General features: G+C 50.4%; 5 non-coding genes across 5 annotated transcripts; all 5 read right to left on the bottom strand.

Moving 5' to 3' along the window:
• Window positions 1-80: 80 nt before the first annotated feature.
• trnas-gcu (transfer RNA serine (anticodon GCU)) lies at window positions 81-162 on the bottom strand. The gene has a single exon. It is a non-coding gene; the product is annotated as a tRNA-Ser (tRNA).
• A 3,143-nt stretch (window positions 163-3,305) lies between these two features.
• Window positions 3,306-3,387, bottom strand: trnas-gcu (transfer RNA serine (anticodon GCU)). Its single transcript has one exon. It is a non-coding gene; the product is annotated as a tRNA-Ser (tRNA).
• A 3,161-nt stretch (window positions 3,388-6,548) lies between these two features.
• On the bottom strand, window positions 6,549-6,630 carry trnas-gcu (transfer RNA serine (anticodon GCU)). Its single transcript has one exon. It is a non-coding gene; the product is annotated as a tRNA-Ser (tRNA).
• Window positions 6,631-9,375: 2,745 nt separating this feature from the next.
• Window positions 9,376-9,457, bottom strand: trnas-gcu (transfer RNA serine (anticodon GCU)). Its single transcript has one exon. It is a non-coding gene; the product is annotated as a tRNA-Ser (tRNA).
• Window positions 9,458-12,206: 2,749 nt separating this feature from the next.
• Window positions 12,207-12,288, bottom strand: trnas-gcu (transfer RNA serine (anticodon GCU)). The gene has a single exon. It is a non-coding gene; the product is annotated as a tRNA-Ser (tRNA).
• Between the last annotated feature and the right edge of the window lie 2,559 nt (window positions 12,289-14,847).

Genomic DNA, 14,847 nt, shown 5'->3' with positions numbered 1-14,847 from the left:
CAAGATTGCAAAACCCCGGGATTCGAACCCACGAACTTTCTGCTGTGAGGAAACAGCGGCTAACCACTGCACCACCGGGCCGACGAGGATGGGATTCGAACCCACGCGTGCAGAGCACAATGGATTAGCAATCCATCGCCTTAACCACTCGGCCACCTCGTCCGTGTAGTGTAATGTTGAGTGTTTTAGTAATACTCGTGATTTTCATCACAAAAATAATCCCTGATTATATATAATTTGTTAACTTTGAGAGCCCCGTCACGTGGTGGTTGTGATTTTTACGTCCAAACTCTCGTTTTCACCAGTGTGTGGCTGTGGCGTCTCATGGGTTTAGAGTTACCATGTGGTGGTTATCATCATCATCACCCCCCCCCTTTCTCCCCAATGTGTCCGGCCAATTACCCCACTCTTCCGAGCCGTTCCGGTCGCTGCTCCAGCCCCTCTGCGTATCCAGGGGAGGGCTGTAGACTACCACATGCCCCCTCCCATACATGTGGATTCGCCAGCCGTTTCTTTTCACCTGACAGTGAGGAGTTTTGTCAGAGGGAGGATCATGCTATTCCCCCCAGTTCCCCCTCCCCCCTGAACAGGCGCCCCGACTGACTAGAGGAGGCGCTAGTGCAGTGACCAGGACACATACCCATATCCGGCTTCCCACCCCCAGACACGGCCAATTGTGTCTGTAGGGACGCCCGACCAAGCCGGAGGTAACACGGGGATTCGAACCGGCGATCCCCGTGTAGGTACGGAATAGACCGCCACGCCACACGGACTCCCCCGATCATCATCGCTTTTAGTGATGGATGTCTACGTGACTTTTGACCCACAATACATATTCAGAGGACTATGTTAATATTGTCATTTTCAAACCACCCTCCCTACACCATCCTGACACGAGTCCCAACTATTACACCACTCTCCACTAGTCTACGCTGCTGTTCCTGTGACCCAGGAAGAAACATGACGGAGCGGGCTGAAGGAAGTAAGACTGACAAAAACAAGTTTTTCTGGCAACACATTAAATTTGTAATTCGTGGGCATAGCGGTCTATTCCGTTGCCTACAAACACGGGGCTCGCTGGTTCGAATCCCCGCGTTACCTCCGGCTTGGTCGGCGTCCTTACAGACACAATTGGCTTTGTCTGCAGGTGGGAAGCCGGATCCCACATAGCACATTTGATGTGGCCTGGACCCGTCCCACTCTCGACACTTCATCCGGCCCATATACCGTGTGGAATGATGGCACTTGCGTGGTCCGTTCCTGTTTGCCAGATCTGGGCCAGAACCAAGCCATAGCAATGTCGCATGTGGCACATATTTGCCAAAGGTGGCCCATATTTGTTTTGTGATATCTGGGCCATATATTTACCACACGGGCCACTTCAGAGTCACATCCAGATTACATGTTGCCGAGAGCACCACAGCTTTGCCAAAAAAGGCCCATATTTGGGCCATATTTGCTATTATACATGTGGACTACTTTAGGCTCGACTCCATTTTGTCAGGGCCAGAAGAAGGCCGTCAGTGTTGCATCATTGACTGAAGTAGCCCACATCCGGATGCTATGTGGGTATGTGTTCTGGTCGCTGCACTAGCGCCTCCTCTGGTCGTTCGGGGCGCCTGTTCAGGGGGGAGGGGGAACTGGGGGGAATAGCATGATCCTCCCACACGTTACGTCCCCCTGGAGAAACTCCTCACTGTCAGGTGAAAAGAAGCGGCTGGCGACTCCACATGCATCGGAGGAGGCATGTGGTAGTCTGCAGCCCTCCCCGGATCAGCAGAGGGGGTGGAACAGCGACCGGGTCGGCTCGGAAGAGTGGGGTAATTGGACGGATACAACTGGGGAGAAAGGAGGGGGGGATTAAAAAAAAGAATTTTCAATTTAGTTTTAGTCTTTGTCTTTTGCTCAAATCTGTAATTAATTTTTAGTATTGTTTAACTCATCTGTTGTACCTGAGTTTCAGTCAGTGGAACCTTAATTTTAATTTTAGTCTCATCTCAGTTAGATGATTTTGTCACAGTTTAGTGAAAAGGCTTTATTTTTGTCTTTAGGATACTGCTTAATGTGTTTTCTCCCAACTATCGGCTGTTACCATTTGCAGATGAGTTGAGGTTTGGCCTGAGGTCTGGGAGGTTCGGGCTGAGGTCTGGCAGTCAGTTTTGAGGCGGGTCCACACATCATCCATCTGTGCCCGTCATGGGGTTTTATGGTGTAAGGTGGTTCATAGAGTGCACTGGTCTACAAGCAAAGTAGCCCATATCTACCCTGGAACTGATCCAAACTGTGAGAAATGTCACTCAGGACCAGCTGATCTCATCCACATGTTCTGGGCTTGTCCCGCACCGTCCTGGTTTTGGAAGTCCACGACTCCACCCCTCTCCCGTACTTGCCCTGTTTGGTGTCCTACCCACGGGCCACTCATTGCCATCCTATTTTGCAGAACTTGTAGCCTTTCTCGCATGATTAGCGAGGCGTGGTATACCGGAAGAGCCCCCCTGCCCATACCCACTGGATGAAGAATGTCCTATTGTTTGTGAAGTTGGACAAAATTAAACACTCCCTTCACGGCTCTCATGGACAATTTTATCAAATCTGGCCATCCTTCCTGGGACACGCCAGGTCCCTCCAACTGGATTCTGTCACCACTGACTAGTCCCCCCCCCCCCCCGTCCCTGCACTGTACCAATGTCTTGCACTTCCTGGCTGAGCCCTGTTTCCCCCAAAGCACACAGTATGTATAGTATGTTACTGTCACCAAATTGTCTTGTTTTGTCTTGAAAGTTTTTTCGTTGCTTTCTTTTGAAAATGATGTATGTGTGTTTTATGGTATGCTATGTTGTGTTGTTGTATGTGTTGAAAACCTCATGAATAAATCATATTTTAAAAAAAGCTGAGATTTACAACGCCCACCGCCCAGTAAGTAGTCATCTTATCCATCTGAATCATGGATAATACTGTTGCCTTCACCGGGGTTGGAGCTGCTCTCCATGATCTGGACACCGCTGTTGAAACGTCTTGGTCAGGTCATCCCATCTGGTGCAGCAGCAAACACGCACGTGTTGGAAACACCTCCAGCAGGGACAAAACGTGATGCTGATCTGTTGATGCGTCTGTCGGGACAGACAGGAGGATTACATGCATGTCTTTTTGATGGTGGGAGGAAAACAGAGCACACCCGCCGGGAGAATATAAATACTCCACACAGAGGACGACCTGAGATGACCCGACCCCCACAAGATTGGAAAATTCCGGGGTTCGAACCCAGGACCTTTTTACTGTGAGGAAATAGCGGATAACCACCATGCCGACGAGGATGGGATTCGAACCCACGCGTGCAGAGCACAATGGATTAGCAATCCATCGCCTTAACCACTCGGCCACCTCGTCTGTGTAGTGTAATGTTGAGTGTTTTAGTACTACTCGTGATTTTCATCACAAAAAGAATCCCTGATTATATATAATTTGTTAACCTTGAGAGCCCCGTCACGAGGTGGTCGTGATTTTTACGCTCAAACTCGTTTTCACCAGTGTGTGGCTGTGGCGTCTTATGGGTTTAGAGTTACCATGTGGTGGTTATGATCATCATCATCACCCCCCCCTTTTCTCCCCAATTGTGCCCGGCTAGTTACCCCACTCTTCCGAGCCGTCCCGGGCGCTGCTCCACCCCTTCTGCCGATCCGGGGAGGGCTGCAGACTACCACATGCCTCCTCCCATACATGTGGAGTCGCCAGCCGCTTCTTTTCACCTGACAGTAAGGAGTTTCGCCAGGGGGAGGTAGCACGTGGGAGGATCACGCTATTCCCCCCAGTTCCCCCCCCCCCCCGAACAGGCGCCCCGACTGACTAGAGGAGGCGCTAGTGCAGTGACCAGGACACATGCCCATATCCGGCTTCCCACCCGCAGACACGGCCAATTGTGTCTGTAGGGACCCCCGACCAAGCCGGAGGTAACACGGGGATTCGAACCGGCGATCCCCGTGTAGGTACGGAATAGACCGGCACGCCACACGGACTCCCCCGATCATCATCACTTTTATTGATGGATGTCTACGTGACTTTTGACCCACAATACATCTTCAGAGGACTATGTCAATATTGTCATTTTCAAACCACCCTCCCTACACCATCCTGACACGAGTCCCAACTATTACACCACTCTCCACTAGTCTACGCTGCTGTTCCGGTGACCCAGGAAGAAACATGACGGAGCGGGCGGACGGAAGTAAGACTGACAAAAACAAGTTTTTCTGGCAACACATTAAATTTGTAATTCGTGGGCGTAGCGGTCTATTCCGCTGCCTACAAACACGGGGCTCGCTGGTTCGAATCCCCGCGTTACCTCCGGCTTGGTCGGCGTCCTTACAGACACAATTGGCTTTGTCTGCAGGTGGGAAGCCGGATCCCACATAGCACATTTGATGTGGCCTGGACCCGTCCCACTCTCGACACTTCATCCGGCCCATATACCGTGTGGAATGATGGCACTTGCGTGGTCCGTTCCTGTTTGCCAGATCTGGGCCAGAACCAAGCCATAGCAATGTCGCATGTGGCACATATTTGCCAAAGGTGGCCCATATTTGTTTTGTGATATCTGGGCCATATATTTACCACACGGGCCACTTCAGAGTCACATCCAGATTACATGCTGCCGAGAGCACCACAGCTTTGCCAAAAAAGGCCCATATTTGGGCCATATTTGCTATTATACATGTGGACTACTTTAGGCTCGACTCCATTTTGTCAGGGCCAGAAGAAGGCCGTCAGTGTTGCATCATTGACTGAAGTAGCCCACATCCGGATGCTATGTGGGTATGTGTTCTGGTCGCTGCACTAGCGCCTCCTCTGGTCGTTCGGGGCGCCTGTTCAGGGGGGAGGGGGAACTGGGGGGAATAGCATGATCCTCCCACACGTTACGTCCCCCTGGAGAAACTCCTCACTGTCAGGTGAAAAGAAGCGGCTGGCGACTCCACATGCATCGGAGGAGGCATGTGGTAGTCTGCAGCCCTCCCCGGATCAGCAGAGGAGGTGGAACAGCGACCGGGACGGCTCGGAAGAGTGGGGTAATTGGACGGATACAACTGGGGAGAAAGGAGGGGGGGATTAAAAAAAAGAATTTTCAATTTAGTTTTAGTCTTTGTCTTTTGCTCAAATCTGTAATTAATTTTTAGTATTGTTTAACTCATCTGTTGTACCTGAGTTTCAGTCAGTGGAACCTTAATTTTAATTTTAGTCTCATCTCAGTTAGATGATTTTGTCACAGTTTAGTGAAAAGGCTTTATTTTTGTCTTTAGGATACTGCTTAATGTGTTTTCTCCCAACTATCGGTTGTTACCATTTGCAGATGAGTTGAGGTTTGGCCTGAGGTCTGGGAGGTTCGGGCTGAGGTCTGGCAGTCAGTTTTGAGGCGGGTCCACACATCATCCATCTGTGCCCGTCATGGGGTTTTATGGTGTAAGGTGGTTCATAGAGTGCACTGGTCTACAAGCAAAGTAGCCCATATCTACCCTGGAACTGATCCAAACTGTGAGAAATGTCACTCAGGACCAGCTGATCTCATCCACATGTTCTGGGCTTGTCCCGCACCGTCCTGGTTTTGGAAGTCCACGACTCCACCCCTCTCCCGTACTTGCCCTGTTTGGTGTCCTACCCACGGGCCACTCATTGCCATCCTATTTTGCAGAACTTGTAGCCTTTCTCGCATGATTAGTGAGGCGTGGTATACCGGAAGAGCCCCCCTGCCCATACCCACTGGATGAAGAATGTCCTATTGTTTGTGAAGTTGGACAAAATTAAACACTCCCTTCACGGCTCTCATGGACAATTTTATCAAATCTGGCCATCCTTCCTGGGACACGCCAGGTCCCTCCAACTGGATTCTGTCACCACTGACTAGTCGTCCCCCCCCCCCCCGTCCCTGCACTGTACCAATGTCTTGCACTTCCTGGCTGAGCCCTGTTTCCCCCAAAGCACACAGTATGTATAGTATGTTACTGTCACCAAATTGTCTTGTTTTGTCTTGAAAGTTTTTTCGTTGCTTTCTTTTGAAAATGATGTATGTGTGTTTTATGGTATGCTATGTTGTGTTGTTGTATGTGTTGAAAACCTCATGAATAAATCATATTTTAAAAAAAAGCTGAGATTTACAACGCCCACCGCCCAGTAAGTAGTCATCTTATCCATCTGAATCATGGATAATACTGTTGCCTTCACCGGGGTTGGAGCTGCTCTCCATGATCTGGACACCGCTGTTGAAACGTCTTGGTCAGGTCATCCCATCTGGTGCAGCAGCAAACACGCACGTGTTGGAAACACCTCCAGCAGGGACAAAACGTGATGCTGATCTGTTGATGCGTCTGTCGGGACAGACAGGAGGATTACATGCATGTCTTTTTGATGGTGGGAGGAAAACAGAGCACACCCGCCGGGAGAATATAAATACTCCACACAGAGGACGACCTGAGATGACCCGACCCCCACAAGATTGGAAAATTCCGGGGTTCGAACCCAGGACCTTTCTACTGTGAGGAAATAGCGGATAACCACCATGCCGACGAGGATGGGATTCGAACCCACGCGTGCAGAGCACAATGGATTAGCAATCCATCGCCTTAACCACTCGGCCACCTCGTCTGTGTAGTGTAATGTTGAGTGTTTTAGTACTACTCGTGATTTTCATCACAAAAAGAATCCCTAATTATATATAATTTGTTAACCTTGAGAGCCCCGTCACGAGGTGGTCGTGATTTTTACGCTCTAACTCGTTTTCACCAGTGTGTGGCTGTGGCGTCTTATGGGTTTAGAGTTACCATGTGGTGGTTATGATCATCATCATCACCCCCCCCTTTTCTCCCCAATTGTGCCCGGCTAGTTACCCCACTCTTCCGAGCCGTCCCGGGCGCTGCTCCACCCCTTCTGCCGATCCGGGGAGGGCTGCAGACTACCACATGCCCCCTCCCATACATGTGGAGTCGCCAGCCGCTTCTTTTCACCTGACAGTAAGGAGTTTCGCCAGGGGGAGGTAGCACGTGGGAGGATCACGCTATTCCCCCCAGTTCCCCCTCCCCCCCGAACAGGCGCCCCGACTGACTAGAGGAGGCGCTAGTGCAGTGACCAGGACACATGCCCATATCCGGCTTCCCACCCGCAGACACGGCCAATTGTGTCTGTAGGGACCCCCGACCAAGCCGGAGGTAACACGGGGATTCGAACCGGCGATCCCCGTGTAGGTACGGAATAGACCGGCACGCCACACGGACACCCCCGATCATCATCACTTTTATTGATGGATGTCTACGTGACTTTTGACCCACAATACATCTTCAGAGGACTATGTCAATATTGTCATTTTCAAACCACCCTCCCTACACCATCCTGACACGAGTCCCAACTATTACACCACTCTCCACTAGTCTACGCTGCTGTTCCGGTGACCCAGGAAGAAACATGACGGAGCGGGCTGAAGGAAGTAAGACTGACAAAAACAGGTTTTTCTGGCAACACATTACATTTGTAATTCGTGGTAGTAGCGGTCTATTCCGTTGCCTACAAACACGGGGCTCGCTTTTTCGAATCCGCGTGTGGCCTGTGGTTTGGTCGGGTGTCCCTACAGACACAATTGGCCGTGTCTGCGGGTGGGAAGTCGGATGTGGTTATGTGTCGTGGTCGCCGCACTAGCGCCTCCTCTGGTCGGTCGGGGCGCCTGTTCGGGGGGGGGGCTGGGGGGAGTAGCGTGATCCTTCCACGCTCTACGTCCGTCTGGCGAAACTCCTCACTGTCATGTGAAAAGAAGTGGCTGGCGACTCCACATGCATCGGAGGAAGCATGTGGTAGTCTGCAGCCCTCCCCGGATCAGCAGAGGGGGTGGAACAGCGACTGGGACGGCTCGGAAGAGTGGGGTAATTGGCCGGATACAACTGGGGAGAAAGGAGGGGGGGATTAAAAAAAAGAATTTTCAATTTAGTTTTTGTCTTGGTCTTTTGCTCAAATCTGTAATTAATTTTTAGTATTGTTTAACTCATCTATTGTACCTGAGTTTCAGTCAGTGGAACCTTAATTTTAATTTTAGTCTCATCTCAGTCAGATGATTTTGTCACAGTTTAGTGAAAAGGCTTTATTTTTGTCTTTAGGATACTGCTTAATGTGTTTTCTCCCAACTATCGGCTGTTACCATTTGCAGCTGAGTTGAGGTTTGGGCTGAGGTCTGGCGGGTTCGGGCTGAGGTCTGGCAGTCAGTTTTGAGGCGGGTCCACACATCATCCATCTGTGCCCGTCATGGGGTTTTATGGTGTAAGGTGGTTCATAGAGTGCACTGGTCTACAAGCAAAGTAGCCCATATCTACCCTGGAACTGATCCAAACTGTGATAAATGTCACTCAGGTCCAGCTGATCTCATCCACATGTTCTGGGCTTGTCCCGCACCGTCCTGGTTTTGGAATTCCATGACTCCACCCCTCTCCCTTACTTGCCCTGTTTGGTGTCCTACCCACTGGCCACTCATTGCCATCCTATTTTGCAGAACTTGTAGCCTTTCTCACATTATTAGCGAGGCGTGGTATACCGGAAGAGCCCCCCTGCCCATACCCACTGGATGAAGAATGCCCTATCCTTTGTGAAGTTGGACAAAATTAAGCACTCCCTTCACGGCGGTAATGGACAATTTTATCAAATCTGGCCATCCTTCCTGGGACACGCCAGGTCCCTCCAACTGGATTCTGTCACCACTGACTAGTCCCCCCCCCCCCCCCGTCCCTGCACTGTACCAATGTCTTGCACTTCCTGGCTGAGCCCTGTTTCCCCCAAAGCACACAGTATGTATAGTATGTTACTGTCACCAATTTGTCTTGAAAGTTTTTTTGTTGCTTTCTTTTGGAAAATGATGTATCTGTTTTATGGTATGCTATGTTGTGTTGTTGTATGTGTTGAAAACCTCATGAATAAATCATATTTAAAAAAAGGCTGAGATCTACAACCCCCCGCCCAGTAAGTAGTCATCTTATCCATCTGAATCATGGATAATACTGTCGTGTTTACCGGGGCTGGAGCTGCTCTCCATGTTCTGGACACCGTTGTTGAAACGTGTTGGTCAGGTCATCCCATCTGGTGCAGCAGCAAACACGCACGTGTTGGAAACACCTCCAGCAGGGACAAAACGTGATGCTGATCTGTTGATGCTTCTGTCGGGACAGACAGGAGGATTACATGCATGTCTTTTTGATGGTGGGAGGAAAACGGAGCACACCCGCCGGGAGAATATGCAAACTCCACACAGAGGACGACCTGAGATGACCCGACCCCCACAAGATTGGAAAACTCCGGGACTCGACCCACGAACTTTCTGCTGTGAGGAAACAGCGGCTAATCACTGCGCAACCGTGCCGACGAGGATGGGATTCGAACCCACGCGTGCAGAGCACAATGGATTAGCAATCCATCGCCTTAACCACTCTGCCACCTCGTCTGTGTAGTGTAGTGGTGAGTGTTTTAGTACTACTCGTGATTTTCATCACAAAAAGAATCCCTAATTATATATAATTTGTTAGCCTTGAGAGCCCCGTCACGAGGTGGTCGTGATTTTCACGTCCAAACTCTCGTTTTCACCAGTGTGTGGCTGTGGCGTCTCATGGGTTTAGAGTTACCATGTGGTGGTTATCATCATCATCACCCCCCCCCTTTTCTCCTCAATTGTGTCCGGCCAATTACCCCACTCTTCCGAGCCGTTCCGGTCGCTGCTCCACCCCTTCTGCCGATCCGGGGAGGGCTGCAGACTACCACATGCCCCCTTCCATACATGTGGAGTCACCAGCCGCTTCTTTTCACCTGACAGTGAGGAGTTTCGCTAGGGGGACGTAGCATGAGGGAGGATCATGCTATTCTCCCCAGTTCCCCCTCCCCCCTGAACAGGCGCCCCGACTGACTAGAGGAGGCGCTAGTGCAGTGACCAGGACACATGCCCATATCCGGCTTCCCACCCTCAGACACGGCCAATTGTGTCTGTAGGGACGCCCGATCAAGCCGGAGGTAACACGGGGATTCGAACCGGCGATCCCCGTGTAGGTACGGAATAGACCGGCACGCCACACGGACACCCCCGAACATCATCGCTATTAGTGATGGATGGCTACGTGACTTTTGACCCACAATACATATTCAGAGGACTATGTCAATATTGTCATTTTCAAACCACCCTCCCTACACCGTTCTGACACGAGTCCCAACTATTACACCACTCTCCACTAGTCTACACTGCTGTTCCGGTGACCCAGGAAGAAACATGACGGAGCGGGCGGACGGAAGTAAGACTGACAAAAACAAGTTTTTCTGGCAACACATTAAATTTGTAATTCGTGGGCGTAGCGGTCTATTCCGTTGCCTACCAACACCGTGATCGCCCGTTCGAATCCGCGTGTGGCCTGTGGTTTGGTCGGGTGTCCCTACAGACACAATTAGCCGTGTCTGCGGGTGGGAAGTCGGATGTGGGTATGTATCGTGGTCGCTGCACTAGCGCCTCCTCTGGTCGGTCGGGGCGCCATTTCGGGGGGGGCTGGGGGGAGTAGCGTGATCCTTCCACGCTCTACGTCCCTCTGGCGAAGCTCCTCACTGTCATGTGCAAAGAAGCGGCTGGCAACTCCACATGCAACGGAGGAGGCATGTGGTAGTCTGCAGCCCTCCCCGGATCAGCAGAGGGGGTGGAACAGCGACCGGGACGGCTCGGAAGAGTGGGGTAATTATACGGATACAACTGGGGAGAAAGGAGGGGGGGATTAAAAATTTTTTTTTTAATTTAGTTTTAGTCTTGGTCTTTTGCTCAAATCTGTAATTAATTTTTAGTATTGTTTAACTCATCTATTTTACCTGAGTTTCAGTATGTGGAACCTTAATTTTAATTTTAGTCTCATCTCAGTTAGATGATTTTGTCACAGTTTAGTGAAAAGGCTTTATTTTTGTCTTTAGGATACTGCTTAATGTGTTTTCTCCCAACTATCGGCTGTTACCATTTGCAGATGAGTTGAGGTTTGGCCTGAGGTCTGGGAGGTTCGGGCTGAGGTCTGGCAGTCAGTTTTGAGGCGGGTCCACACATCATCCATCTGTGCCTGTCATGGGGTTTTACGGTGTAAGGTGGTTCATAGAGTGCACTGGTCTACAAGCAAAGTAGCCCATATCTACCCTGGAACTGATCCAAACTGTGAGAAATGTCACTCAGGACCAGCTGATCTCATCCACATGTTCTGGGCTTGTCCCGCACCGTCCTAGTTTTGGAAGTCCACGACTCCACCCCTCTCCCGTACTTGCCCTGTTTGGTGTCCTACCCACTGGCCACTCATTGCCATCCTACTTTGAAGAACTTGTAGCCTTTCTCGCATTATTAGCGAGGCGTGGTATACCGGAAGAGCCCCCCTGCCCATACCCACTGTGAAGAATGCCCTATCCTTTGTGAAGTTGGACAAAATTAAGCACTCCCTTCACGGCTCTAATGGACAATTTTATCAAATCTGGCCATCCTTCCTGGGGACACGTCAGGTCCCTCCAACTGGATTCTGTCACCACTGACTAGTCGTCCCCCCCCCCCCCCTGTCCCTGCACTGTACCAATGTCTTGCACTTCCTGGCTGAGCCCTGTTTCCCCCAAAGCACACAGTATGTATAGTATGTTACTGTCACCAAATTGTCTTGTTTTGTCTTGAAAGTTTTTTTGTTGCTTTCTTTTGAAAATGATGTATGTGTGTTTTATGGTATGCTATGTTGTGTTGTTGTATATGTTGAAAACCTTATGAATAAATCATATTTTTAAAAAAAGCTGAGATTTACACCCCCCCCCCGCCCAGTAAGTAGTCATCTTATCCATCTGAATCATGGATAATACTGTTGCCTTCACCGGGGTTGGAGCTGCTCTCCATGTTCTGGACACCGTTGTTGAAACGTGTTGGTCAGGTCATCCCATCTGGTGCAGCAGCAAACACGCACGTGTTGGAAACACCTCCAGCAGGGACAAAACGTGATGCTGATCTGTTGATGCTTCTGTCGGGACAGACAGGAGGATTACATGCATGTCTTTTTGATGGTGGGAGGAAAACGGAGCACACCCGCCGGGAGAATATGCAAACTCTACACAGACGACGACCCGACCCCCACAAGATTGGAAAACTCCGGGACTCGACCCACGAACTTTCTGCTGTGAGGAAACAGCGGCTAATCACTGCGCCACCGTGCCGACGAGGATGGGATTCGAACCCACGCGTGCAGAGCACAATGGATTAGCAATCCATCGCCTTAACCACTCGGCCACCTCGTCTGTGTAGTGTAGTGGTGAGTGTTTTAGTACTATTCGTGATTTTCATCACAAAAAGAATCCCTAATTATATATAATTTGTTAACCTTGAGAGCCCCGTCACGAGGTGGTCGTGATTTTCACGTCCAAACTCTCGTTTTCACCAGTGTGTGGCTGTGGCGTCTCATGGGTTTAGAGTTACCATGTGGTGGTTATCATCATCATCACCCCCCCCCCTTTTCTCCTCAATTGTGTCCGGCCAATTACCCCACTCTTCCGAGCCGTTCCGGTCGCTGCTCCACCCCTTCTGCCGATCCGGGGAGGGCTGCAGACTACCACATGCCCCCTCCCATACATGTGGAGTCACCAGCCGCTTCTTTTCACCTGACAGTGAGGAGTTTCGCTAGGGGGACGTAGCATGAGGGAGGATCATGCTATTCTCCCCAGTTCCCCCTCCCCCCTGAACAGGCGCCCCGACTGACTAGAGGAGGCGCTAGTGCAGTGACCAGGACACATGCCCATATCCGGCTTCCCACCCGCAGACACGGCCAATTGTGTCTGTAGGGACGCCCGATCAAGCCGGAGGTAACACGGGGATTCGAACCGGCGATCCCCGTGTAGGTACGGAATAGACCGGCACGCCACACGGACACCCCCGATCATCATCGCTATTAGTGATGGATGGCTACGTGACTTTTGACCCACAATACATCTTCAGAGGACTATGTCAATATTGTCATTTTCAAACCACCCTCCCTACACCGTCCTGACACGAGTCCCAACTATTACACCACTCTCCACTAGTCTACGCTGCTGTTCCGGTGACCCAGGAAGAAACATGACGGAGCGGGCGGACGGAAGTAAGACTGACAAAAACAAGTTTATCTGGCAACACATTAAATTTGTAATTCGTGGGCGTAGCGGTCTATTCCGTTGCCTACCAACACCGTGATCGCCCGTTCGAATCCGCGTGTGGCCTGTGGTTTGGTCGGGTGTCCCTTCAGACACAATTAGCTGTGTCTGCGGGTGGGAAGTCGGATGTGGGTATGTGTCGTGGTCGCTGCACTAGCGCCTCCTCTGGTCGGTCGGGGCGCCTGTTCGGGGGGGGGGGGGCTGGGGGGAGTAGCGTGATCCTTCCACGCTCTACGTCCCTCTGGCGAAGCTCCTCACTGTCATGTGCAAAGAAGCGGCTGGCAACTCCACATGCATCGGAGGAGGCATGTGGTAGTCTGCAGCCCTCCCCGGATCAGCAGAGGGGGTGGAACAGCGACCGGGACGGCTCGGAAGAGTGGGGTAATTGGCCGGATACAACTGGGGAGAAAGGAGGGGGGGATTAAATTTTTTTTTTTTAATTTAGTTTTAGTCTTGGTCTTTTGCTCAAATCTGTAATTAATTTTTAGTATTGTTTAACTCATCTATTGTACCTGAGTTTCAGTATGTGGAACCTTAATTTTAATTTTAGTCTCATCTCAGTTAGATGATTTTGTCACAGTTTAGTCAAATGGCTTTATTTTTGTCTTTAGGATACTGCTTAATGTGTTTTCTCCCAACTATCGGCTGTTACCATTTGCAGATGAGTTGAGGTTTGGCCTGAGGTCTCGGAGGTTCGGGCTGAGGTCTGGCAGTCAGTTTTGAGGCGGGTCCACACATCATCCATCTGTGCCTGTCATGGGGTTTTACGGTGTAAGGTGGTTCATAGAGTGCACTGGTCTACAAGCAAAGTAGCCCATATCTACCCTGGAACTGATCCAAACTGTGAGAAATGTCACTCAGGACCAGCTGATCTCATCCACATGTTCTGGGCTTGTCCCGCACCGTCCTGGTTTTGGAAGTCCACGACTCCACCCCTCTCCCGTACTTGCCCTGTTTGGTGTCCTACCCACTGGCCACTCATTGCCATCCTACTTTGAAGAACTTGTAGCCTTTCTCGCATTATTAGCGAGGCGTGCTATACCGGAAGAGCCCCCCTGCCCATACCCACTGGCTGAAGAATGCCCTATCCTTTGTGAAGTTGGACAAAATTAAGCACTCCCTTCACGGCTCTAATGGACAATTTTATCAAATCTGGCCATCCTTCCTGGGGACACATCAGGTCCCTCCAACTGGATTCTGTCACCACTGACTAGTCGTCCCCCCCCCCCTGTCCCTGCACTGTACCAATGTCTTGCACTTCCTGGCTGAGCCCTGTTTCCCCCAAAGCCACAGTATGTATAGTATGTTACTGTCACCAAATTGTCTTGTTTTGTCTTGAAAGTTTTTTTGTTGCTTTCTTTTGAAAATGATGTATGTGTGTTTTATGGTATGCTATGTTGTGTTGTTGTATATGTTGAAAACCTTATGAATAAATCATATTTTTTTAAATAGCTGAGATTTACACACACCCCCCGCCCAGTAAGTAGTCATCTTATCCATCTGAATCATGGATAATACTGTTGCCTTCACCGGGGTTGGAGCTGCTCTCCATGTTCTGGACACCGTTGTTGAAACGTGTTGGTCAGGTCATCCCATCTGGTGCAGCAGCAAACACGCACGTGTTGGAAACACCTCCAGCAGGGACAAAACGTGATGCTGATCTGTTGATGC

Source organism: Lampris incognitus, chromosome 17 (assembly GCF_029633865.1).
Source record: "Lampris incognitus isolate fLamInc1 chromosome 17, fLamInc1.hap2, whole genome shotgun sequence".
Lineage (NCBI taxonomy): Eukaryota > Metazoa > Chordata > Actinopteri > Lampriformes > Lampridae > Lampris > Lampris incognitus.
This window is presented reverse-complemented; position numbering and strand designations above follow the sequence as displayed.